Consider the following 26,308-nt stretch of genomic DNA (forward strand, 5'->3'; position numbering starts at 1 on the left):
ACTTAAAGGATTACTTAGGAAACAAACCAAGCACTTAGTTGTGAGATTGAGAAAAATACTCATTAGTTGAAATTTACAAAGAGTATACACTCTCTGCAATATACATATCTATATATGTATGTATTTCGTTAACCTGAAAGTACTGTAAACCTGAAACTTTTGTAAGAATGTTAGAGGTTGAGGCAGTGTGTGTTATCACCTGAACATTTTGTAATGCCAAATGCTGAACGTTTTGTACGAAAATAAAAATTGTGATATAGAGACAAAACCCTGAAACTTTTGTTCGATTAAATGTTTTGACAAAAATTTAATTTGTAGGTGCTGTGTCACTACATAAAGAGGATATTCTATGATGGTTTTAGTCAATATGAATGTACATATGCATCTTACCAAAAATGGTAAATAAAGGAGATACATTATCAAATCAGCAACAAGAGAGTGATTTCATTGATTAAATATGGGAATTCATTTTAAATAAATAGATTTTTTCATTTAATGCAAGGAAAAAAATTAAAAAAAAATAATTTTAATGTAGAGAAAAAATAAATTAATGTACTTTAACTTCAACAACTAATTTTTATTTCGATTTAAAATGTTTAATTCGATTGTTTACAGTCTTGATTGATTTTGGAAGTAATCGCTTTGGTATTTAACAAGTAAGAACAGCGTTAAGTTCGGCCGGGCCGAACTTGTTACACCCTCCACCACGAGCTGTATTGAAGTAAAATGGAACAAAATACCGAAATTAGGTAGGTACCGTTCTATGGGGGCTATATCAAGGCGTGGACCTATACCAACAAATTTCAGGTGGAACGATTTTTTATATCCTCAACGAAGGCGAATTACCAAATTTCAGCCATTTTGGTGGGATAATGAAGCTAAAACCTTCAAAATACCGAAAATCGGGAGGTACCGTTCTATGGGGGCTATATCAAAACGTGGACCGATATATTCCATTTTCAATACCAACCATCCTGCAAGTAATAAAAACTTCTGTACCAAATATTGACTCTCTATCTTTAACATTGCGAGCTGTATCTTGATTTCAACACACAGACGGAGGGACAGACGGACATGGTTAAATCGACATAGAATTTGTTACAAACGGAATGAAATTTGTCCATATGGTGGAGGGTATAAAAATAATGAAAAAATACTCTTCGCTAACATATTGTTTTTGTCTACAATTACTTATTTCAAAACACTTTCCAACCTTAGTTCAAGACCTATAAATCGCTATCAGTTCTAACCACTTTTGTAAATTCCTTTACATTTTTGCAATCTTTGCCCAGTCTTCATACCGGCACAAGGACGGCCATTAGTCCATTTTAACAAATTCGAATGACCATGTTTGCAATTGATGCGTTGCAATAGGCAAGCAGTCAAAAGTTGGCAGTTGTTCTTTTTAGAACGATAACATCTCAATAGCTAAACACATTGGAAATCGTTAGTCAGGTCTTGTTTATGTAATTACGGTTACCCTTACTTGGTATATTTGTAGCCTAAAGCCCTAAACACATCCAACGTTTGAGTAAAGTTTGGTGCCATTTCTGGTAGATGAATAAAGGAAAAAGTGCTGCTAATTTTCAATTTTTCTTTATTCTTCTACCAGAAATGACACAAAACTTTACTCAAACGTTGGATGTGTTTAGGGCTTTACGACGACAATTTTCTTCATCCAATTGGCATTGGCTCTTACGAAAACAGTATTTCTGATGATTATCAGCAGCGCATATTGCTTGACTGGGTACTTTAAGATTACAAACCGGTCGACATTTTCGGCCCTCACAAGTCACCACTAAGACAAGAGCTATGTAATGAATAATATATGTCAATTTCTCATGCACTACTTTTTTGTGGGTATTTTAGAACCTTACCAAAAATGCATACTTCTTTAAGTATTTTGATTTTATTTACTGATTATAATTTTGATAACAATATCCACTATTTATATGCAGTTTTAATAAGAAATTCATGAGCTACATACGTGTGTTTTATTGTTTTGATAGTATGAACCCTTTATTTTATAGTTTACATGCGCCTACCGACATATGGGTCTTCCTTTATTGCAACAGAAACATGTGCCGGATGTGTCTACCTGAGACCCAATACAGTCTACTTCAAAACAAAAAAGTCCTTATTATATTGCAAGAACATTTTCATTATCATGAGAAGTATGAGGAATAAAATTGTAGCGTTGTAACAAAGATCACAAAAAATAATTTTTGTTAACAAAATATATAAAATTATAAGATGGTATTTTCATGAAAATTTTAAATCGAACGAGGAGCGCTCGCTCTGTCAGACATGGGTCCACCAATCAACATTTTTTGTCGATTTATTTTTAGATAACAAACAAAACAAAAACATTGTTCCACAACATCCCATACGGGACAAGGGAGACTTCTCTCATATCAATGAGTGCACCCCGATTCATATTTAGCTCAATGATATGGGACCTACTGTTTATCGCCTAGTCCGAACGGCGTGTCTTAAGACACCACTTATGGAGAAGTTTTTCAAGGCTGAAATACTCAGGAAATGTCGCCAACATTACTGAGGGGTATTTTGCCACCGTTGAAAAAATGTTTGATGTTGCCTGGCCGGGGAATCGAACCCCCGACCTTCTGCGTGCAAGGCGGGTGTGCTTACCATTGCACCACGGTGACACCCACAGATAACACTTCAGGGAAAAATAAAAAATTATTAAAAAAGGGTACCCATAAGTATTTTGCCTCTATTAAAACTTCAATACGATCCAAAGTGTTGGATTTTTGCGGAGGAGGTGCCTGAATGTTCGAACATATTCCACCTTATAACTGGATATAATACCAACCATCCATCTTAGTTGGTCACTGTAAATAAGCATAGACTTGCCCACTAAAATCGTTATCGCTGTATAGCCGATACAGCTCGAGATTCATACTTCGACGATATTCACCGTCAACGCATATTGACCAGTAAATCTTTCGAAGAATTTTTCTCTGGCCCAAGTACACAGACTTCGGAACCATACATTATAACGGGCGTTAAAGGCACCTCCCCAGGTGACACCACGGGGAGGTCAGTGTCCACTTGAGATAAAAGAGGGACCAAGAAAAGTCTTGGACTTTAATGCCGGTCAGGACCGCTGCTTGGTATCGTTCATCTCCTACGTCACCCTAGAAACTTCATCTCTGAAATTTATTCTTTATCTTCTTCTGTGAAAATTAAGCTGAACATTGTGTTGTAAAAGCACTATTTGGACCTTAACATAAAAATTCGTTTCCTTCAATGATTTTTTCATTTATTTTTATATCCTCAGCATTTATGCTAACGAGGGTATATACACTTTCATACGGGCAAAATGTGCCTCATCGAAATAACCGTTTTAGACCCCAAGTATGCTTGGACGAAATCCGTTTCAGACAATTTCGAGTCGATTTAGCAATGTCCGTCCGTCTGTCTGGCTGAAGCGCACGATAACTCTCGAACGGATAACCCGATTTGGTCCAAAATTTGTCTTTCGTAATATTTTGTCCAAATATAGTTTAAGTACGAAGATGGGCCATATCGGTCCACTCCTTCCGGCACCTCCCCCATAAAAGTTCGAAAATGTTCGGAAAATTTGTGCGCACTATAACTCTTGAAGGGGGCAACCGATTTGGTTCATACTTTGCACATCGTGAAATTTGTACAAGGCATGGACTATAACGGTCCATTCCTTCGGGTACCTCCCACACAACATTTCGGAAAAGTTCAGTTTAGTACTAGCTCTCGGATCGTTTTGATTTTTGTTGCAGCAACTTATATTCGCTCCCCCTATTACGAAGGGCAAATCCATACTTCCTGAGAAAATAGCCAGATAATTGTAAAAATCACCTATGGCACAATGTGTAGTGGTTGGAGCGCACGATAACTCTCGTTCGGATCTGCCAATTCGGTCTAAAATTAGGCCATCGTAATATTTTGTCTGAATTTAGTTTAAGTCCGAAGGTGAGACATATCGGTCAATTCCTTTAAGTACCTGCCACGATAACACCTGAAAGCGGTAACGGATTTAGTCCATACTTTGCACATCGTAATATTTCTACGAGACATCGATCGGGCTTGAATATATGTCAACTCCTTCCGGTACCTCCACACAAAATTTCGGAAAAATGCAGTCTAAGGCCTACTTTCGAATCGCATTTCTCTTTATTGTAACAACTTGTATAGGCTGCCCCATGACGACGGACAAGTACATAATTCCTGAGAAAATAGCCCGAAAGCTGTAAAAATCCCTATGGCACTATGTGCACGATAACTCTCGATCGGATCAGCCGATTCCGTCCGAAATTTGGGTTTCGTAATATTTAGTCCAAACTTACTAACTATCAAAGGGAATGAATCCCAAAATAGGATCCACTTCCAAAATGGACTATGTCGGTCCATTCCTTCAACACATTTGAGCTTCAAACCAAATCTATTTTTTGTTGGCAAATTTCAAAAAGGGCTACAAAATCCGTAATCCGTAGCTTCGATTTTGTCAATAGATGGACGTTCAATTCACACAGGCTGAGGGTGCATCTCTGTCGGAAAAGCCGACTGATACTTTTTTGCTTGTTCACATTAATACGACCACAGCTTCCGCTCAAATTATTGTTTTAGTAATAATTTATAATGACCTAACACTAAACATGATATGAAAATTAAAATAATTTATTCAAATAAAACGTCTTCTTTTATGCTGTACTTACTCTAAATTCAGGTTAAGAAAAAATACACTACTTCTATTTGTCGTTTTATTGAGAGAGCTTTCTTTTCTAAGCTACCAATTATTTCTTGTCTTTCTTGTCGACAGATGTTGTTTAGATGTTTTGTGACGCCTTTCCCAATTCATCGTATTTCTTGTATGAAATTGGGCTAGTTGAGTGGAATATGCTGTGGCTATATGTTGTCTAACTTTCGTATTATGTCTGTTCGCACTGTATTCGCTACGTTGAACCGGGTACAAACCTTTGCTGCAACAAAGTAGTGGTCCGAGTCTATTTTTGCTCCTCGGAACGAAGTACATACAACAAGCTCGATGAATGTCTCCCATCTATCACAACGTGATCAATTTGATATCTTGTTTTCTGATCCGGAGACAGCCAGGTGCACTTATGAATGTCGAGATGCTTAAATCTGGTACTGCAAACTACCATGTTTCTTGCAGCTGCAAAGTCTATCAGCCTCACACCATTGTCAGATGTTTCACTGTGGAGACGGAATTTCCCGACTGTTGGGCCAAAGCTATTCTCTTTCCAATTTTGGCATTAAAATCGCCTAGTATAATTTTAATGTCATGGCAACGTTCATAAGTTTCTTCTATGCGCTCGTAAAATATATCTTTGGTCTGTTCGTCCTTATCTTCAGTGGGAGCATGAGCGCAAATAAAGCTGATGTTGAAGAATTTTGCTTTTAATCGAACTGCAGCGAGTCTTCATTCAATAGGGTGAAGCTGGAGACCAGATGTTTTAACCTCCGACCAACTAGAAATCCGCAACCAAACTCATGCTTTGTGTCATGGCAGCTATAATACATTGCGTCAACGTTAGGTGTTGTTGTGACGCCTTTCCCAATCCATAGAATTTCCTGTATGGCAGTAATGTCGGCCTTGCACTTTTCAAGTACATCTGTCAATGCGTAAACTACACCTTCTGTATAAAGAGTACGAACATTCCAGGTGCAGATTCGTATATCATGGTTCATAAAACGTTTACATGTGTCGTCAACTTTAGAGGGCTTTGATTTTAATTCTCTTTCATTTTATCATTGTATGTTCTTATGGGTGAACGCGCAGCACTCTATCGTTGAACAGATGACACCATGTCAAAGCCGATCATCACCTACGTCACCCAATTTGTCTTTAGAACGAAATATATTTTCCATGCATTTCATTTCAATGCAAATACTAATGACATCAAAACAGTACCCTCAGATATTTTGATAGTACAAGAAAAATATTTCGTCTAAGACACAATTTACCCTTATGCAACTATGCACTAAACTACATTGTCCTCAATATAATTATTATAGTGTATTTGTTATTGCATTGTTTTTCGGTTGTATATTTTGAACGTTTTTCTTTCTTATTCATCACAAAATGCAAACACTTGTTTTCAGTTCAAAGGCAACTATTTGTTGTCATTCTAGTTACTGGAGGGGCAGTCGTCATTGTCATTTGCTGTAACATCATCATTCAACACTTCCAACAAACCAACCACTTGTCACCCCTATTCTTATTATGTCGAAATTGTCCCTAGTTTGCATGTGATACCAACAACTATGAAAATAAGAGACATGAAAATTTATTTCACACACTTTTAAATAAACAACAACAAATATAATTATAAATAATGAATTCTAGAGCAAAAAGAAGCCGGGTCAAAAAACAGGCGGGTGGAAAAATATTGAACAAACTTAGCAAGAGAGCGTGCAGTAAGTGGAGCTTCATACGGTAGAGGAGCGAATTTGTACACTGAAAGAAATACAGCTATGGATATACAAAATAGGGCATTGTAGTCGAGTACTTTTGGTTAGACTCCGAATCCATCCAAATTTTTTCCTATACTTGTAACTTTCTATAACCTAATATTTTCTTCAATCTTAGATTAGAGAAGGGCTTTCTTCTTAAATTAAAAGGCCAGAAAAATCTTAAATTTCCGAGGCTAGAAAGTTACAATAACCACAAATGTTATTTTAGTTCAAGATATATTGGTCCATGGGTCAAGTCAAATTTTCCGACGAAAGGCCCACTAACAAAGAAATCTGTATTTTCAGGCCGTAACCGACCGACTGAGTGACCCACAAAGTATTATCTCACTACCTTCAACGGTAAACTGATATAAGTTTTCTATCATGTTAGGCCGATCAGAGCCTTCATAAAAGCAAATATTTCAATGCGGTTTACTTATATGACAAATCTGATGTTGTCCTTTTCAAAATGCCTCACCTTGATGTTCTGTCTACTAAAAACCCAAAGTTCCGTTTAAACATTTCTATGTTGTTGTGTGAAGGAGTTTTTTGAGAATTACTCAAAGCCACAGGTGTTTTTCATGTTTTTGTCTTCTTTCCCCCGTTTGGCTTTGTCACGCTTGACAAAAGAAATAACGTCTAAAAAACACAGGTGAAATGTCTTATATGGCTTTTGTGATAACAAATAGGGAGTAGAGCCGGGCGACAGAACAATATTCACTTAAGTCACTGCCAGTCAAAATCATTCAAGTACACAATACAAACACCAATGAGACAAACAACGGCAGTAGTTGATTGCCGTGAATAAAACGTGAAATAACAAAGTCAAATTTATGAAATATGTTATGAATTCTCGCTTATCAAAATTCATAACCATTTTTCCATGTCACTTGGCAAACACAATACAAGGATTTATTTTTGTGTATTTTGTTCGTGAGATGACTTTGATGTAGGCTTTGAGGATAAATTTCATGATGTCTTCATGTCGTTTGTGTTTTCGGTATTTCCTTTTCATGACCTTGACAATATTTTCCATACATACAGCTATCAATATATGGAACATATTCTAACGGTGGGTGACATACAGATGCTATGACATTTGTAGAATTTCATGAATTTATGAATGAATTTGTTTTGATTGTAGACAGACAGAATTGATATTGAAATGTTAAATAAAGTTGTCCACATCAGCCATGACAATGACAATAATACAAAAAATAAATTTTTTGAAGGCTTATATTCCCATGACTGGGTGAATTGTGAGTGTGTATGTATATTTTTTTTTTTGTTATATTTTTCGGTTATGTAATTCAAAATTATTTCTCTTTTTTTGTAATCTTCCATTCCCGCCAAATGTTATCTAGCAATAATGAAGATATGTTTTGGTTGGTTTAGTTTGTTTTGTCAGTTGTCTCCTTTCACATGTAAAAAAGGTTCTTTCCACGGTCAATGTTGTCACAAGCATTATTATTAGTTTTTTTTCAAGTCAGGAATTGAGGAATAAAAAAAATGGTAGCATGATTAATGCAGGAAAGAACTGTATCACCAGCCATCAGAATTTAACATGAATTATTCTATTTACATAGCCCGACCATCAAAAGCAACAATTGCTTGTTGCTGCTGCTGCCGCTGGTGGGTACACCACTTCAAATGATAATGAAAAAATTTCAACGATGCATATCGAAACAAATTACATATTCAGGTGGTTTGTTCTTCTTCGGATGATGATACAAATGCAAGTGTTTAATTCATGAGTCATCAACACTGTGAGAAAACTTGTGCTGGCCACCACTATAATTTGAGGGGAATACATTTTTCAAATTCCTAAAAGATATCGTCATACTAAAACAAAAAGCAATCAAACGACGTAACCAGTATTAATAAAGACCAAGAAGAATATTCCTTGTTAGGTTGTTTGTACTAAGTTAGAAAAAACCCCAAGGTGCTTTTGCTGTATGTGTATTGTCACGGTGCTCTTGAAGCAACTTTAAATGGAAGGTGCTTACACATGGAAAGTTTTTGCGAATCCTGAAACTACAATGTTCATAGATGAGAAAAACCAAAAAACAAAAAAAAAAAAATCGCCGGAGCGCTAAATTGCGATTCAAGTTGACATTTTTAGGGGTTTTTTAGGGTTTCACGACTTTGCTCGGAAACCGCGAGTCTTATCGAAATGGGAATAAAGAAAATATTGTAGCCATAAAAATTCTCTACAAGATTGAACTTTACGATAATTTCGCAAGTTTCACCGTTATTGAGATATAGGGACAATGCATTGACTGTATCGCCTCCTTATAGAACAATGTCATTCCTGCAATTTCGCAACTTAAACTTATATATCTCAAAAATGGTACAACCTAGGAAAAAATTGCGAAAGCCAACTTTGTAGAGAATTTGCAAAGCTAAAAGCATTTCGTGAAAACCTAACAAAAAAGCTGAAAATGTGACCTGATCATCTATATATCTCAAAAATGGTAAAACGTAGGAAAAAATCATAACGGCCAATCCTCTAGAGAATTTTCACAGCTACTACATTTCCTTTAGCCTCATTTCGACAGGACTTGCGGTTTCCACGCAAAATCGGGAAAACCTATAATGAACTTAAAAATGTGAATTTTGACCGCGATTTATTTAAATATCCCTCCAGCGATTTTTTCTTGTTTTTGGATTTTTCTCACCTATGAACATTGCTGTTTTAAAATCCGCAAAAGCTTTCCAGGTGTAAACGGTCTTCACTTAAATTTAGTTAAGGCGCACCATGTATGACATTGTTTTGTAAGGTAGCGATACAGTCAATGCATTGTTCGGTTTCGGTTCGGTTTGGCTATGGCCATTTTTTATTGATTTACATCTTAAGACTATACAGCATGACTTACTGCTAATTAAAAATAAGTATACATGTGACAATCGCCACCTTCTCCAGTACAAAATTAAGCTGCAGCTTAACTGCGAGCTGAAATCCATTAATTTTAAAAGTAATATTTTTATAATTATTATGTATGTAAGCCCCAAAATGTCAATTCAAAAAATGGGCAAATTAACACGAGTAAATGCTTAAAAAACTATGTACTAAAACTAAGAACTAAAACTAAAAACTTAAGGCTACTATTTACAAATATTTACAAGGATCTACTGGGATGTTATGTATACGGTGTCAGTAGTGTTCATCGTATTGAACCGTCTGTGGTAAAACATTAGGTTATTTTCGTTGTTATACAACAAACCTTCTTCGTTAATTTTTAATAATGCTACAGGTGGGAGGTGTTTTCGTAGCATTATAGAGTCCCTATCCACAGGATGTTCCAGGAATCCTCGCACGAGCGCATTGTCGACGTTCCGTGAAGTCTGTCAATGCATTGTCCAAATTTTAACCTTTATATCTCAATAACAGTAAAACATACGAAATTAAATGTCAATCTTGTAGAGAATTTTCATAGCTACAATATTTTATTTAGTCCCATTTCGATAAGACTTGCGGTTTACGAGAAAAATCGTGAAAACCTAAAAAATCCCTAAAAGTGTCAATCTGAATCGCGATTCATTTAAAAAGCGCTCCTGCGATGTTTGTTTTGTTTTTGTGATTTTTCTCATCTATGAACATTGTAGTTTCAGAATCCGCAAAAACTTCCCACGTGTAAGCACCTTCCATTTAAAGTTGCTTCAAGAGCACCGTGTTGTATAAATGAATGCACATTTTATAAAAACCATGAAGGCATAATTCATAAACTGGATTTGTATTAGGCTTGAATAATGGCAGATCGACAAAGATCATAACTTGATCATTCCGAGTTAACACTAGACGCCAAAAAAAAAACCAAATAATTATTCCCTCAGTCTTTAGGCTAGATTATTTTTGACATTTGTGGCAAAAGAAGGTTTGTAAGCTTGAAGCGTAAATTTCTAGGTGGCAAAAAGAGTGGTCCTAAAAAAATAATATCGTCGTATACAGGGCATTAGGAGCACCTTCGATAAAATTGCCAAAACAGCCCTCTTTTACTGCATTTAAAAATAAATATAAACATTTTTTTGAGGTAGGATCCTGAACGCTGTGCTCTTAAACCAACTTTAAATAACAGGAAGTTGCATCAGGGAAGTTTTTGCGGATTCTGAAACTTCAATGTTCACAGATGAGAAAAAACAAAAAAATCCCCGGAGCGCTTTTCAGGCCTTTTTTAGGTTTTCATGATTTTTGATTTGGGAATCCACAAGCGGTATCAAGATTTGATATATAGAAGTTCAAATTGGGACAATGCACAGAATGTGAAGGTTCTGTCTGAAATAGACCTTTTGGAAAAAACTTTACGATATGCAAAGTTTTAAATGTTATCGTTTATGTAAACAGGACCACATGGAGTATTTTCGGTGTACATTTAAGAATAACCCTCAAACATCCCTTCAACTGCACTAAGCTAACCCGAATGTAAATTTGGAAGAAATTTTACGATGTGAAAAATTTCGGCGAAGTCGGATAATCAATTCGTATGTTATCGTTGTCATCAGTCATTACAGTTGGCTCCCACAGGATTTTTTAGAGCTTTTTTGCCATTATTTTCGGAAGTATGGACTTGCATCACTCAAAAACAAAATTTATCTATGCAAAAAATTATTCAACTCTCTTTGATACATGTCTTTAAACTACACAGGTACGAAAAATTGTTAGATTGTGCGTGTAAGTTAACCAAATACTTATACCACTATACGAGTAATTTGAATGCACATTCTAATGTTACCCTCCACCGTAATATGGAGGGTATAATTATATTTCACATTCCGTTTTTAATGCATCGAAATATTCGTCGGGGACCCTATTAGGTATTTATACTCTTGACCAGGATAACATTCTAAGTCGATATTACCTTGTCCGCCTCTCTATTTAAATCGATATGCAGCTCGCAATATTTGAGGTCAATAATTTGGTACAGACGTCTCTACTACTCCTAGGATATTTCGTATCGATCTAAGTTTTCATATAGCCTCCAAAGAACGGTACCTCCTGATTTTCGGTATTCTGAAGGCTGTGGCCTCAATATCGCACCGAAATGGCTGAAATTTGGTACTTAGTATTCGCTGGTAGTATACAACTTTCCCCCTGAAATTTTTCCATACATCTAGCCCCCATAAAATGGTTCCTCCCGATTTTCCGTATTTTGAAGTTTATGACCACAATAATCCGTCAAACTGTCTGAAATTTGGTACTTAGTCTTCGTTGGGGTATGAAATTTTCCACCAGAAATTTGTCCTTATTTGTCAAAGTTTTCATATGGACTCATATTACAGATTTTCGGTATTTGAAACGTTTCAGCGTTATTATTAAACCGAAATGGATGACATTTGGTATTTAGTCTTCGATGGGGGTACAAAATAATCCAGAACATAATTATCAGTATAGGTCCTCATTTTCATAAATCCCCAATAGAAGAGTACAGCCCGATCTTCGGTTTGGAAAATGACTGAAATTTGGTATCTAGTCTTCATTTGGGCTCTCAAACTTTCCTCCAAAGGTTTGTCAGTATAAGTCTATGTTTTGCTATAGCCCCCATAGAACGCAAACTCCCGATTTCCGGTATTTTGGGTCTACAAAATTTTCCACCATAAATTTCTCGGTATATGTCCACGTTTAGATATAGCACCCACAGAATGCTAACACCCGATTTTCGGTATGTTGAAGGTTTAAGCTGCATTATCACACCGAAGTGGCTGAAATTTAGCATTTAGTCTTCGTTGGGGTTATAAAAATTTTCCCCAGAATTTTGTCTGTAAAGGCCCGCGCTTTTCCACCAAAATGGCTAAAATTTGGTACTTATTCTTAATTTGGGGAACAAAACCGTCCATATGAAATTTGTCAGTATGGGTACACGCCTTCATATAACCCCCATAGAACGGTATCTACGAATTTTAGGTATTTGCGGTTATTAACAGCATCTTTGGTCCAAACTAGCTGTAAATTGACATTTGAAGTTCCCAGTGACCACAAAATATCTCCAACAAAAATTTTCACCATAGGTCCATGTTTGGTATATCCCTCGTATAACGGTACCTCCCGGATTTCGATATTTTAATTAAATTGTTGACCGAACTAGTTGTAATTTGACATTAACGAAGACTAAATATAAAATTTCAACAACAACCTTCAAAACACAGTAAATCGGGAGATATAGCTGTATGGGGGCAATATGAAGGCTGAAACCTATACCTACAAATTTCTGGTCAAAAGTTTTCCAGCCCCAACGAAAACCGAATACAAAATTTCAGCCATTTCGGTGGAATATTGAGGCCACAACCTTTAAAATACCGAAAACTGGGATATACTGTTCTTTGGGGGCTAAACTTGAAGGTGTGGACTTATACCGACATATTTAAAGGGGGAAGTTGAATACCTCCAAGGAAGACCAAATACGAAATTTCTGCCATTTAGATGCATTATTGTGTCATAGCTTTCAAAATACTGAAAATCGAGAGGTACCGATAAAACTTTCCCCTAGAAATGTGTCGGTACAGGCCTATATGGGGGGTTATATGAGAGAAAGTTTTACACCAGCAACAAATACTAAATTTCAGCCATTTCGGAGGAGGACAACTTTCATATGGACGGTTTTGTTCCCCAAATGAAGAATAAGTACCAAATTTCAGCCATTTTGGTGGAATAGCGCGGGCCTTTACAGACAAAATTCTGGGGACAATTTTTTTAACCCCAACGAAGACTAAATACTAAATTTCAGCCACTTCGGTGTGGTAATGCAGCTTAAACCTTCAACATACCGAAAATCGGGTGGTACCGTTCTATGACGACTATATCAAAACGTGGACCGATGTAGCCGATTTGCAATACCAAACACCCTAGTAGTAATAGAAACTTCTATACAAAACAAGTAAAAAAGTATCAGTCGGCTTTGCCGACACAGATATACCCTTAGCCTATACATATAGCATCGGTATACATTTCCAAAGGATCTTCGAACAGACCCTAAACTGCACTTAGACATAAATGTTGAACTTTGGTGGGGGAGGTACCCTAAGAAGGGGCCGATATGGACCATTTTAGCAGTTAAACTTAATGTAGACAAAATATTAGGAGATCAACAGTGTGGACTAAATTGGTTACCCCGTTCAAGATACATATATCGTGCATACCATTTTAGTGACATTTTTAAAAATTGGGAAAAATACCGATATTGCCCATGTTCGAACTGAAATCAAGTTTGCACAAAATATGACGAAGACCAAATTTTTGACCAAATCGGTTGATCCGTTCAAAGGTTATTTTGCGCTTCAACCACTACACACGGTGTCATGAGGTTTTTTCACCTTTCAAGCTATTTTCTCAAGAAGTATGGACTTGCCTCTGAAACTGAAATACTAAATTTCAGCCACTTCGGTGTGGTAATGCAGCTTAAACCTTCAACATACCGAAAATCGGGTGGTACCGTTCTATGACGACTATATCAAAACGTGGACCGATGTAGCCGATTTGCAATACCAAACACCCTAGGAGTAATAGAAACTTCTATACAAAACAAGTAAAAAAGTATCAGTCGGCTTTGCCGACACAGATGTACCCTTAGCCTATACATATAGCATCGGTATACATTTCCAAAGGATCTTCGAACAGACCCTAAACTGCACTTAGACATAAATGTTGAACTTTGGTGGGGGAGGTACCCTAAGAAGAGACCGATATGGACCATTTTAGCAGTTAAACTTAATGTAGACAAAATATTAGGAGATCAACAGTTTGGACTAAATTGGTTACCCCGTTCAAGATACATATATCGTGCATACCATTTTAGTGACATTTTTAAAAATTGGGAAAAATACCGATATTGCCCATGTTCGAACTGAAATCAAGTTTGCACAAAATATGACGAAGACCAAATTTTGGACCAAATCGGTTGATCCGTTCGAAGGTTATTTTGCGCTTCAACCACTACACACGGTGTCATTAGGTTTTTTCACCTTTCAAGCTATTTTCTCAAGAAGTATGGACTTGCCTCTGAAAAAACTCTTGCCGACGCACAATGGTCTCAAATCCAAATTTTGTGGCCAAAACTATTTCAACGTCCATTTTGTATTGAAATTAATTATTATTTATATTAAATGTGTACAAATAGCAATTCTTACGTTTTATCGACCAAAATGACCCAAAACAGCCAAAATGGTCGAACAGGGTGGTCCCGTTGTGTGGGGTCTAAACCAAAACATTGACCTATGTTAATAATTTTTGGTACGAAGGATTCATATCTTCCAAGAGGTCGAAATACCAAATTTCAGCCGAATCGCTTATAAAGTGTCGCTAAAATCCACAAAATATATAAAATCGGACTGTACTTTTATGTGGGGGCTATGACAAAAAATTTACCTATTTTCAAAAAAATATACCAACTTCTTTCTTCATAAATATGAATTTTAAGAAGAATCGGTTGATGTATGTATTATCGTTCTATTTCAATTGGATACTACGTACAGTCACAACAGGTATTTACAAAAAATTAACCCAAAATAAAATAGAAAAATCCACTTTATTTTAACTGTGGCAAATTTGAGCAAGAATTTATTTCTCAATTTATTAGTTCAGACCCCCAGCTATCTTCCAAAATCAATTTGGGGGTGGACAAACTTGGACATTTTTTTAAAAGTTTAAATATATTTTAAAAATATTTGTAAAAAATAATTTTCAATATACATACAGACAGGGATTTTACTACTCTAATTTTACAACATTTTTAGTTCTTTCCGGGTTCCTTATAACTTTGGTTTCACTTCTCTATATTTATGCAGCGACACAACACAACAAAAAGAGTCTATTATACAAATTTTTTTTTTTTTTGTTTTTTTTTTACAATTATGTGCGGACTTTGACACTGCTCCAACTAACGGCATCTATCGGTAATTACATAAACTAATTATTTTCAGAACAATTAGAACAGAAAGAACAAAAAAAACGTAGACCACGATATGATGTTGCCAAACTACAAGAGGAGACCGTGCGAAACAGATACTCAAGGAAACTCGATGCAAAATATGCCGAATTACAAGCCGTCGAAAGTTCTAACGTAAATGATTACTGGGAAAAGGCTAAGTCCACAATTTTAGAAACAGCCGCCGAATGTCTAACTGCCACGAGAGCACCCAGGAAATGCTGGATATCAGACGATACGTGGATGCTCATCGAACAGCGGAAAAACATAAAGTCTCAACTAAACGCAGCCAGAACAAGATCGATAAAACTCACCTTAAACAGACACTACAATGAGTTGGATAAGAAAGTTAAAAAAAGTGCCAGAAACGACAAAAGACATTGGGCAGAAAATATGGCAGTACAAGCGGAAACTGCAGCATCATCCAACAAAACAAAAGAAATGTACCAAACAATAAAAAAGCTCAGTGGAAAAAAGACAAAATTTTTCAAAAGGTAAACCTTTAGTTGGCCCAGATGGAACATCACACACAAACAGCCAATCTCAACTCGATGTATGGGTACATCACTATACCAACATTCTCTCCATAAACCAAACAGTTAGGAATTCAAATATCTGCAACTGTGAGCATCACGAGACAAGAGACGACATAAACACAGCACCTCCTTCCATAGACGAAATATGTCATGCCATATCATCTTTAAAAAATAGTAAATCAGCAGGCATTGACGAAATCGCACCTGAAATGTTAAAAGCAAACCCATTCACAAGTGCATTGATCTTACATCCAGTCGTCAACAACTTTTGGAGTACTGGGGAATTGCCATCCGACCTAAAGGAAGGACTGGTAATAAATGTGCCAAAAAAAGGCAATCTTTCTCAATGCTCAAACTACAGGGGCATAACTCTTTTGAGCATGGCAAATAAAACAATTACATATATTTTAAACGACCGAATTTCGTCAGCAATTGCACCCGAACTAAGAAAGCAGCAAGCTGGCTTTCGACAAAACTATTCCTGTGTGGATCACATAAATACTCTAAGAATCATCATAGAACAATCTATAGAACTAAGATCATCACTGTATCTAACGTTCATAGACTTTCAAAAAGCATTCGACACTATATCCCACAATGCCATATGGGCGTCCCTAGTATGCAAGGGTGTTCCAACAAAAATAATCGACCTTATTAAAGCTCTCTATGATGACTCACACTGCAGAATTTTGCACGACGGCTTAACTAGCCAGAGAATTAAAATATGTGCAGGAGTAAGACAAGGATGCGTATTATCGCCGCTCCTTTTTAACATTGTTTTAGATACGGTGTTTTGGCGGCATCATTTGGGGTTTAAACGGCAGATTGACTGATTTAGACTACGCTGATGATATTTGCCTTTTGTCGCATCAGAACTCAAACATGCAACATCAAATCAACCAAGTTCAGGAGTATGCGCAGAGAGCTGGCCTTCATATAAATGTATCCAAGACTAAATGCATGCGCATCAATGCTGCAAACGAAACACCATTAACCTTGGACAACACCCCTTTGGAAGAAGTAGAAGAATTTATCTATCTCGGCAGTATGTTAACGTCGACAGGAGGCTCTGAAGTAGATATAAATAGCCGCATGCGAAAGGCAAAACAAACATTCGGAGCACTCAACAATATATGGAGATCATCGCAAATCAGACGGAGTACAAAAATACGACTGTTCAACTCAAATGTAAAATCTGTTCTATTGTACGGATGCGAAACATGGAACATGTCCTCAAGAATAGCGAACTCACTCCAGGCATTCGTCAATAGATGCTTAAGAAGAATTTTGAGAATACATTGGCCTAATGTGATTACAAACCAATCTCTTTATGAAAGGTGCAACCAAAATCCAATAGTCAAGGAAATCAGACTAAGAAAATGGAGATGGATCGGTCATACACTGAGGAAACAAGAAGGAAATATTGCCAAAGAAGCCCTTGAATGGAACCCGCAAGGTAGCCGCCGTAGAGGTAGACCTTTGCTAACGTGGAGACGGCAAGTTTTAGAAGAACTGAGGAAGGCGAATAAATCATGGAATGAAATTAAAATTTTAGCTTTAAATAGAAATAATTGGAAAAATTTTGTTGTGGCCCTATGTTCCACCTAGGAACCTGGATATTAATAATAATAATAATAATTATTTTCAGATCACTTGATGTGTTGTTTTATTATTCTGTGCAAAAAAACTTAAAATTTCGAAACTTCAAAAATAGGGTTTTGGCCAAAAATTTCCTGATTGATACCTATGTGCGACGTGAAGGAGGCAGCGTATGCAAGTTGCTTCAACAGAAATTAAAGTAATTCGAGAGCGTGCCTTAAAGTGAATTTATCCGAAATTTTGAGTGGGAGGTACCCGAAGGAGTGAACAAATTTAGTTCATATTCAAACCTGATCTATATCTTGTAGACGTATTAAGATGTGTTAAGTATGGACCAAATCGGTCACTCCATTCACGAGTTATCGTGCGCACAATTTTTCCGAACATTTTAGAACTTTTGTGTGGGAGGTACCCGAAGGAGTGGATCGATTGAGTCCACACTAAAACCTCATCTAAGTCCGGCAGAAATTTCAGGGTGTGCAAAGTATGGACCTAATCGGTTACTCCCTACAAGAGTTATAGTGCGCACAAATTTCCGGGCATTTCCGAACTTTTGTGGGGGAGGTACAGGAAGGAGTGGACCGATATAACCCATCTTCCAACTAAAACTAAGGTTGGACAAAATATTACGAGGGCCAAATTTTGGACCAAATCGATTCATCCGTTCGAGAGTTACCGTGCACACCAGACATCCAGACAGACAGGACGGACATTGCTAAATCGATTCCAAATTGGCTGAAACGGATTTCCTCCATACATACTTGGGGTCTAAAACCATTATTTCGATGAGGCACATTTTATCCGTATGAAAGTGTATATACCCTCGTTAGCATAAATGCTGAGGGTATAATTAAAAAGCTTTATCTTAAAAATTGCGAGCTGTATCTTGATTTCAACAGACGGACGGACATACGGACTTGGTTATATCGACTTAAAATTTTACCCTGATCATGAATATATACACGATATAGGTTCTCCGATAAATATTTCGATGTGTTACTAACGGAAAGAAAAATTTAATTATACCCTCCATATTATGCTGGAGGGTATCAAAACCGGAAGATAATGTTCTATAACTGATTGCAAGGAGGTTTTGCATTTCTGGAGAAAAATATACAAAATGTCAGTAAAATTAATAAGAATAATAGAGTTGTTTGCAGATCAAAACCTTGACCTATTTAGCCTATTTTCAATACATAACATCATATAAACTATATATAAAGTTGTGTACCAAATTTTGATATAATCACACGGCCGGACATCGTGAATCAACTTAGATTTTAAAGCTGATCAGAAATAGGGTATACAATTTTCTGTAAAAACCACAGTAACGTTTTCTTATGCCGAACAGATTCCAAATTGCCTAAGAACAGATATGACATTTCTTATAAGTTCTGGTCAACTACTCACTGCATTAGTAACTTTTACACAACAACAACCAATTGTAATTTAAACAATGTTCTATTCATAAATAGCGATATTCAGAAATATCGACAACAACCGCAAAAATAATCTGAGTCACCTAAGGTTAAAATACCATTTACCCATCCAATGAAAGGCGATATAATTCAAATTTCACTTTATCCCGTCATTATGTTAATTATAATTTCTTTGTAATTAAATGCAACCATTTGCTCACTTTTATATTCATAACTTGGAGCTAAACAGCCTTTTGGCATTGCACAATGGGATATAAGACCCCAGTTGGTGTTTCCATATCTAAATAGTTAGTCATTCACAGATTATTTCATATGTTGAAAACTATCATAATGGAATTTTAATGCTCTGATTATTAGCTTTAAAATTCCATTATGATTTAGTCTATATTTTATTTATTTATTTATTTTTTGCTATCCAAATAACCCATTGTGCATTGGTTTGTTCTTTGTCATTGCACTTGAAATAGATATCTGGCTCGTCCATAATAGCAAACTCTGCTATTGCAGCGTTGCACTTTTTTCTCTGGCTAATTTTAGTAATTTCCTTAAGAAAGTTTTTCCATTTTCTGCATAAACTTTGTTGGGAAAAATCACCATAAGTATATAGTTATGACTTAGAGACGGTCTGTTGCTTGTTAACTGGCCAAAAAGAACTTCGAGATAAAAGGCAAGGAGTTTCTCTAGAATACCATAAAAGGGTCTCTTATAAACGCCATAAAATTAGTATGGCTAGATAGACCAGACGCAGTAGCAGCAACACCACCAGCGCGCAGTATTAATAATAGCAACAACAACCAAAAACAGCAACAAAAACATACATCAACCAGTATGTTGGTGTCGCTTGCTACCTATTTGAAACAGTTGGTTGGTTATAAGTAACATCATGTTTTCATGCTTGTTATAAACGCAGAAGAAGAACACCGTTAAAGGAACAAGGAAGTCCTCTTAACTTTTGCTATAAAAGTAAGTACCTGATGTTGCTACTCTGCCGGTACTTCCACCATCATATTAGCGAGGAGAGAGAGGAAAAATGCTAAATAAAGCAAATGTTACAGTTGCTTGTTTTTTTTTTTTTTTTTTTTTGGTTTGCACTTCATTCCCTTTCTGGTTACACTGAAGTTGTCATTTTGAAACATCCTCTAGTTGCTTGGGCTCTAAAAGACAACAATTTGAATTGATTGTAATTACTAGTAAACATGCCACCATAACAACACATTGCAACCTGCACTGACACTGCCACTAACATCTCAAAACATGATTGTTGCACAGCAACAACCTGCAGCAAAAAAAGAACAACTAGAAGTTACTAAAAGTCATTTACTTTGCCAAGCAATTACATAACCTTCCCACTACAGGCATACACAACCATTGACATTTGGATGAAAAAAAAGTTGGCCAGATGGTGGTAACCCAACAAGATTTTTCGCAAGCGAATTCTGGGTATTGATGCTTTTAATGGACATGAAATAAAGGTGGGTTGCGAAAATTATTTTCGAAAGCAAGCCATAACTTAGTTTTCGATTGACAAGTTTATAATGATTCATATTGAAACTTCTATGTAGGGGTTATTAGGAACAATTTTAAATTGAAGATCTTTGTCAAACGAAACCTAATATTGCTATGTATAACTGAAATTATATATAACCTACAATAAGATTCGACTTAGTCAGCATTGCATTCATTTGTAGTTTCTCTAAACTCTGTTCTATCTCCTTCCACCAGCATTTTCTACCAAAGAATTTCTCTGGGATTTCCCCCACGAAAGTCAAAGAGGAAATCCCAGCACAAACTTTTGTAATACAATTTTTCCTTTCTTGGCCTTAACTTTGCTGCTTGCATCTTTTTTCTCCTTTTTTACGCATTTTCTTTGTGCTTATTAACTACACGTTGTATATGTACATTGTTGTGTGTATTTACGGGTACGTCGTCTTAACACAAGCTGTTCCGATCATTAAAATTTTGTTTGTTGCTACAAGTATGCACTATGTAGTTGTAATGATTATTAGATGAAGTTATTTTTACTTAAACTGACATTAATATGAGAGTACAAATATTATTTTTATAACTTGCTTAACACGATAATGAAACTATAGATGTTGTTGTGAAGAAAACTACAAGAGTCATTCGGGAAATAGTTGGTTTTAATATGTTACACTATGATAGTACTATCTTGGAAACCTTAGAAGAAATATTTTTTTTTGTTTTGGTAAATAGAAGTTGAACTTGTAAAATTTTAAATAAATTTAAGGAAGATAAATAAATTTAAATCAATTTGAGAGATAAAAAGGAGCTAGTACTTATGTTTTCATTAAATTTTAAGAAAATTCTTATGTTAAAGTTGTTGTGGAACAACACTTTGAATTTTTAAATTTAGAAGCCTGTTTATGTATGTCGGCCGAAAGGTTTCTTGCGTTTTCGAAAGGGAAAAAATCATTTTCTTTGCATGTAAACACTGTCGAAACGAAAATCTATGCGACCGGCACGCCATACGAAATAAAACGTAAACGTACTCTTTTCCATGTTAATGTGGGTTTATGCATTTTGAAAGGACTGTATTTTGTACAAAGAGAATGTCAAAATCACTCACTTGCTTTGTAGCTGTCGAGTAGAACGTAAATTCGCGAATAACACAAAAAATCTTAAATCAAATTTTTGCAACATGTTCTCGAAACAAAATAACAATTTTAGAGACACGTTTTAAAGGCGGTTTCATTCATTATTTTGGAGAAATCAATTAAATAAAACAATTCAAAATACCGACACACTTTATTTTCTCAAACAAAACAACACTGCAAACATTTTCTATCGCTTAAGAATAATTCGCGATTTTCCTGGAAGATCAATTAGTCGCAGGCGAGCGAGCCTAAAAATCTTCCGCGAATTACCAAACTAAAGTAAGTGTTTATGCAATGCGAATCGCGACCAAGATTCGCGGACGAATCATATGGAAAATCTTAAGAAGAAGAAAATATGAATTAAAAAATTAAAGGAAATTTACTTTTCATTATTCTTTGGTTTTTGTTTCTTTCGTTAGTTGTCTTTGATTTTTACCACTTTTGTTTTCTTTTCTGATTTGTTATCATTTTAATTATTCCTTTTGTTGTGTGGTTCTATACTGGTTCTCATTTACTTTCTTCATTTCACTTGTGTTTCTCAATACTCATAATATTATACGTGCCATTTATATCAAAGTTATGTAGAATGTGTATATGGGAATTATATGCAACCAAATCAAAAATTTCATTAACAATGGCGTGATCGGGGTTCGGAAGAATAATATATTATTCCCTGTACTAATAACAGCGGAACATAATAAAAATTCGCCAAAAATTCGCCGGAAAGAAGCACAGAAGAATCATCTGATCAAAAAATTGTCCAACAATCTTCCAAAAGTTTGCAGGGGTAACGGCAGTTTGGGAAATACATAAACGCCGTTTTAGACGGAAGTGAGTGACTGCTTTCCTTTCGCATTGGTTTTCTTCCGACATACAAAAACAGGCTGTAAATGAAGAGAACGGATGTGAGAATAAAGTTCAGTTTAGGACCTGCTCTCGAATCGCCTTGGTTTTTATTATCGTCATCATCATTTTTTTAACATCGTGTATTCACTGTCCTCTATACGAAGGTACAAGTTTCTTCAGGGGTCCATAGTTCCTGAAAAAATAGCCTGAAAGTTGAAAAACAAACACTATGACACCATGTTTATGGGTGGAACCGCAAGATATTTCTCGAACGGAAATGCCGATTCCGGCCAAAATTTGGCCTTCGTAATATTGTTTCCAAACTTACTTTAAGTTCGTAGATAAGCCATATCGGTCCACTCCTTCAGGTACCTACCCCACAAAAGTTTAAAAATATTCGGAAAAATTGTGCGCACGATAACTCTTGATGGGAGTGACCGATTTGGTCCATACTTTACACATTCTCATAATATCTACCAGATTAGTCCACTCCATCCCGTACCTCCCACACAAAATTTTGGATAAGTTCACTTTAAGACCTGCTATTGAATCACTTTGATTTTTGTTGAAGCAACTTACATTCGCTGCCTCAATTACGATGGTAAAAGTTGTTTCAGGGGCAAGTCCATACTTCTTGAGAAAACAGCCCGAAGGGTGTAAAAACCCCCTATGGCACCCCCATGGTCTATGTCGGTCCCACCGATGTATCCAGGGGGGGGGCCCCGGGCCCCCCCGAAATGATTTTAGTTTCCATAGGATATTAGCTTATATTACACATTTTTTAATTTTTGAGTAAAATTTTTAACTGTTTTAAATTGTTCAAGAAATATGTAAAGTAGTTGGAAGTATTGCAGAGAATTATTTAACTACATTAGTATACTTATTGTCCAACATATTTGAAAATATAAAAATAATGAACAAGTTAGGCTTTTTGAACATTTTTATGCAAAGTTCTGGTTAAGTTTTAAGGTGTTGTTTAAACGTTCAATCGTAATTTTAGACTGACTGTAAGTGTTACTGAAAGTTGACGAACCCCGCAAACGTTTTAAGGACGATGATCTGCGAATCTGCACCTGGAATGTTCGCACTACTTATAGAGAAGGTGCAGTCTTCGCATTGGCAGACGTACTTGAAAAGTACAAGACCGATATTACTGCCATACAGGAAATACGATGGATTGGGAAAGACGTCACAACAACATCTAAAGGTGACGCACTGTATTATAGCTGCCATGACGTAAAGCATGAGTTTGGTTGCGGATTCGTAGTTAGTCGGAGACTAAAACATCTGGTATCCAGCTTAACCCCAGTGAATGAAAGACTTGCTGCAATTCGAATAAAAGCTAAATTCTTCAACATCAGCTTTATTTGTGCTCATGCTCCCACCGAAGAAAAGGACGAACAGACCAAATATATATTTTACGAGCGCTTAGAAGAAACATATGACCGTTGCTCTGCCCATGACATTAAAATCATTCTAGGCGATTTTAATGCCAAAATTGGAAAGGAGAATATCTTTGGCCCAACAGTCGGGAAATTCAGTCTCCACAGTGAAACATCTGACAATGGTATGAGACTGATAGACTTTGCAGCTGCAAAAAACATGGTAGTTAGCAGTACCAGATTTAATCATCTCGATATTCATAAGGGCACCTGGCTGTCTCCAGATCAAAGAACAAGTAATCAAATTGATCATAATGTGATAGATGGAAGACATTCATCCAGCGTGTTGGATGTACGATCGTTCCGAGGCGCAAACATTGATTCGGACCACTACCTTGTTGCAGCAAAGGTACGTACCCGTCTAAACGCTGCAAATAAAGCACGAACAGACTCAACGCGGAAGTTGGACATCGATAGGCTGCAAACACAACAGATAGCCACAGCATATTCCACTCAACACCACTATGTGGGGAGGGTATTATAAGTTGGTTTTGGCCAAAAAGTTTGTAACGCATCGAAATAATGGTCGTAGACCCATACTTATGTATACCAAAATGAATGTCTCGACGAGCTGAGTCGATCTGGCAATGTGTGTCCGTCCGTCTGTCCATCTAAACCTTGTAATCACGCTACAGGTCGCAATTTTGATCGGATCGTCACGAAATTTCGGATGTTGATGGGGGTCCCGGAGGGGAAGAAGCCTATTGATTTTGGTGATTCTTCTTCTTTATTTGCGGATCCGTTATTCGGATATAAGCGATCATACAATACTATATGTATTACAAATTAATATATTTTAATGTTTTATGTTATGAAATTATTGACAGCTCTCGATTCTTCGCAGCATATATTAGATTCGTTTCATCCCAGTATCCTGTCCATTCTTGGATGTTCCTTAACCAGTACGTCTCTCTTCTGCCTCTTGTTCTGTGTCCTTCTATATTACATTTAATAATGGCTTGTATAAATTTATATTTATGGTTCCTCATCAGGTGCCCCAGGTATGCGATTTTCCTTGATTTTGCGGTGCGTAAAAGTTGCCTATCGAGGTTCATTCGTCTTAGAATTTCTTGATTCGTAATATGCGATGTATAGGGTATCTTCAGTATTCTTCGGTATACCCACATTTCAAATGCTTCAATTTTTTTCTCATCTGCACTTTTTAGGGTCCAGGTTTCTACTGCATATAGTAGTATAGACCAAATGTAGCATTTGACAAATCTTGCCTTCGTTTTGAGACAAATTTCATGGTTTGTAAGTGTTTTTTTGTATTTAAAAAAGGCATTTCTGGCCATCTCCACTCGACGCTTAATTTCGTTTGATGTGTTCCATTGGTCGTTAATTAAAACGCCGAGGTATGTAAAAGATTTTACGCGTTCGATGTTTTCGTTTTTGATATTTAGTGACGTCTCACAACTGACATATTTTCGACTTACAATCATATATTTTGTCTTCTTTATATTTATTTTGAGGCCATATGATTCGCTTACGTACGTGAGTTTGTCTAAGAGTTGTTGCAGCCCAGATATACTGCTAGCAATAATTGTGGAATCATCAGCATAGCGTATATTATTTATAATTTTACCCTGAACTCTTATTCCAATTCGTTCTCCTTCAATTGACTCATTAAATATCTTTTGGGAGTATATATTAAAAAGAAGCGGCGATAGTATGCATCCTTGCCTGACTCCTTTTGATATGGGAATTTCGTCAGTCAGATCACCATTTATTTCAATTCTTGCAGTTTGGTTCCAATATAAATTGCGTATGCATCTAATTTCTTTTTCTTGTATTCCAATTTCCCTTAGTATATTTATCAATTTGTCGTGTTGGACGTTATCGAATGCCTTTTCATAATCAATGAAACATATATAAACATCTTTTTGAACTTCGCGGCATTTCTGTACCAGTACTTGGATGGATAATATGGCTTCTCTGGTGCCCATACCCTCCTTGAAGCCGAACTGGGACTCTCCCATAGCACGTTCGCATTTCGTGTAAATTCGTTTGTGGATTATTCTCAAAAAAATTTTTAATATGTGGCACATAAGGCTAATAAGCCTGTAGTCACAACACTTTTTTGCATTAGATTTCTTTGGTATCGCAATAAAAGTTGATTTCAGCCATTCGTTTGGATATTGGCCAGTATCATACACATGATTGAAAAGTCTTACAATGAGTGAGATGTTATCACCATCTATTAATTTTAAGACTTCAGAAGGAATTTCGTCGGGTCCGGTTGATTTCCTATCTTTTAGTGATTGAATTGCATATTCTACTTCGGATTTGGTAATTGGGTTTCCCGTTAAAGATGTATTTATGTTGTTATCATATCTTGACCGTTGGTCGTCAGTGAATAATTGTTCAATATAGTTTTTCCATCGTTTCTTTATGTGTAATGGCTCAAAGATTGGTCGATTGTTGTCATCCATTAGTACT

The 26,308-nt window shown here is 36.2% G+C and overlaps 2 protein-coding genes across 2 annotated transcripts in view; one reads left to right on the plus strand and one right to left on the minus strand.

Annotated features, from left to right (window-relative positions):
• fog (folded gastrulation) overlaps window positions 1-26,308 on the minus strand; it is a 423,880-nt gene that overhangs the window by 354,544 nt on the left and 43,028 nt on the right. The gene's annotated exons all lie outside the window — the stretch shown is intronic.
• Window positions 1-26,308, plus strand: part of LOC141398983 (uncharacterized) — a 438,842-nt gene that overhangs the window by 250,038 nt on the left and 162,496 nt on the right. The window lies entirely within an intron of this gene.

Source organism: Musca autumnalis, unplaced genomic scaffold, assembly GCF_047663935.1.
Source record: "Musca autumnalis isolate F117 unplaced genomic scaffold, ASM4766393v1 scaffold_3, whole genome shotgun sequence".
NCBI classification, from domain to species: Eukaryota; Metazoa; Arthropoda; class Insecta; order Diptera; family Muscidae; genus Musca; species Musca autumnalis.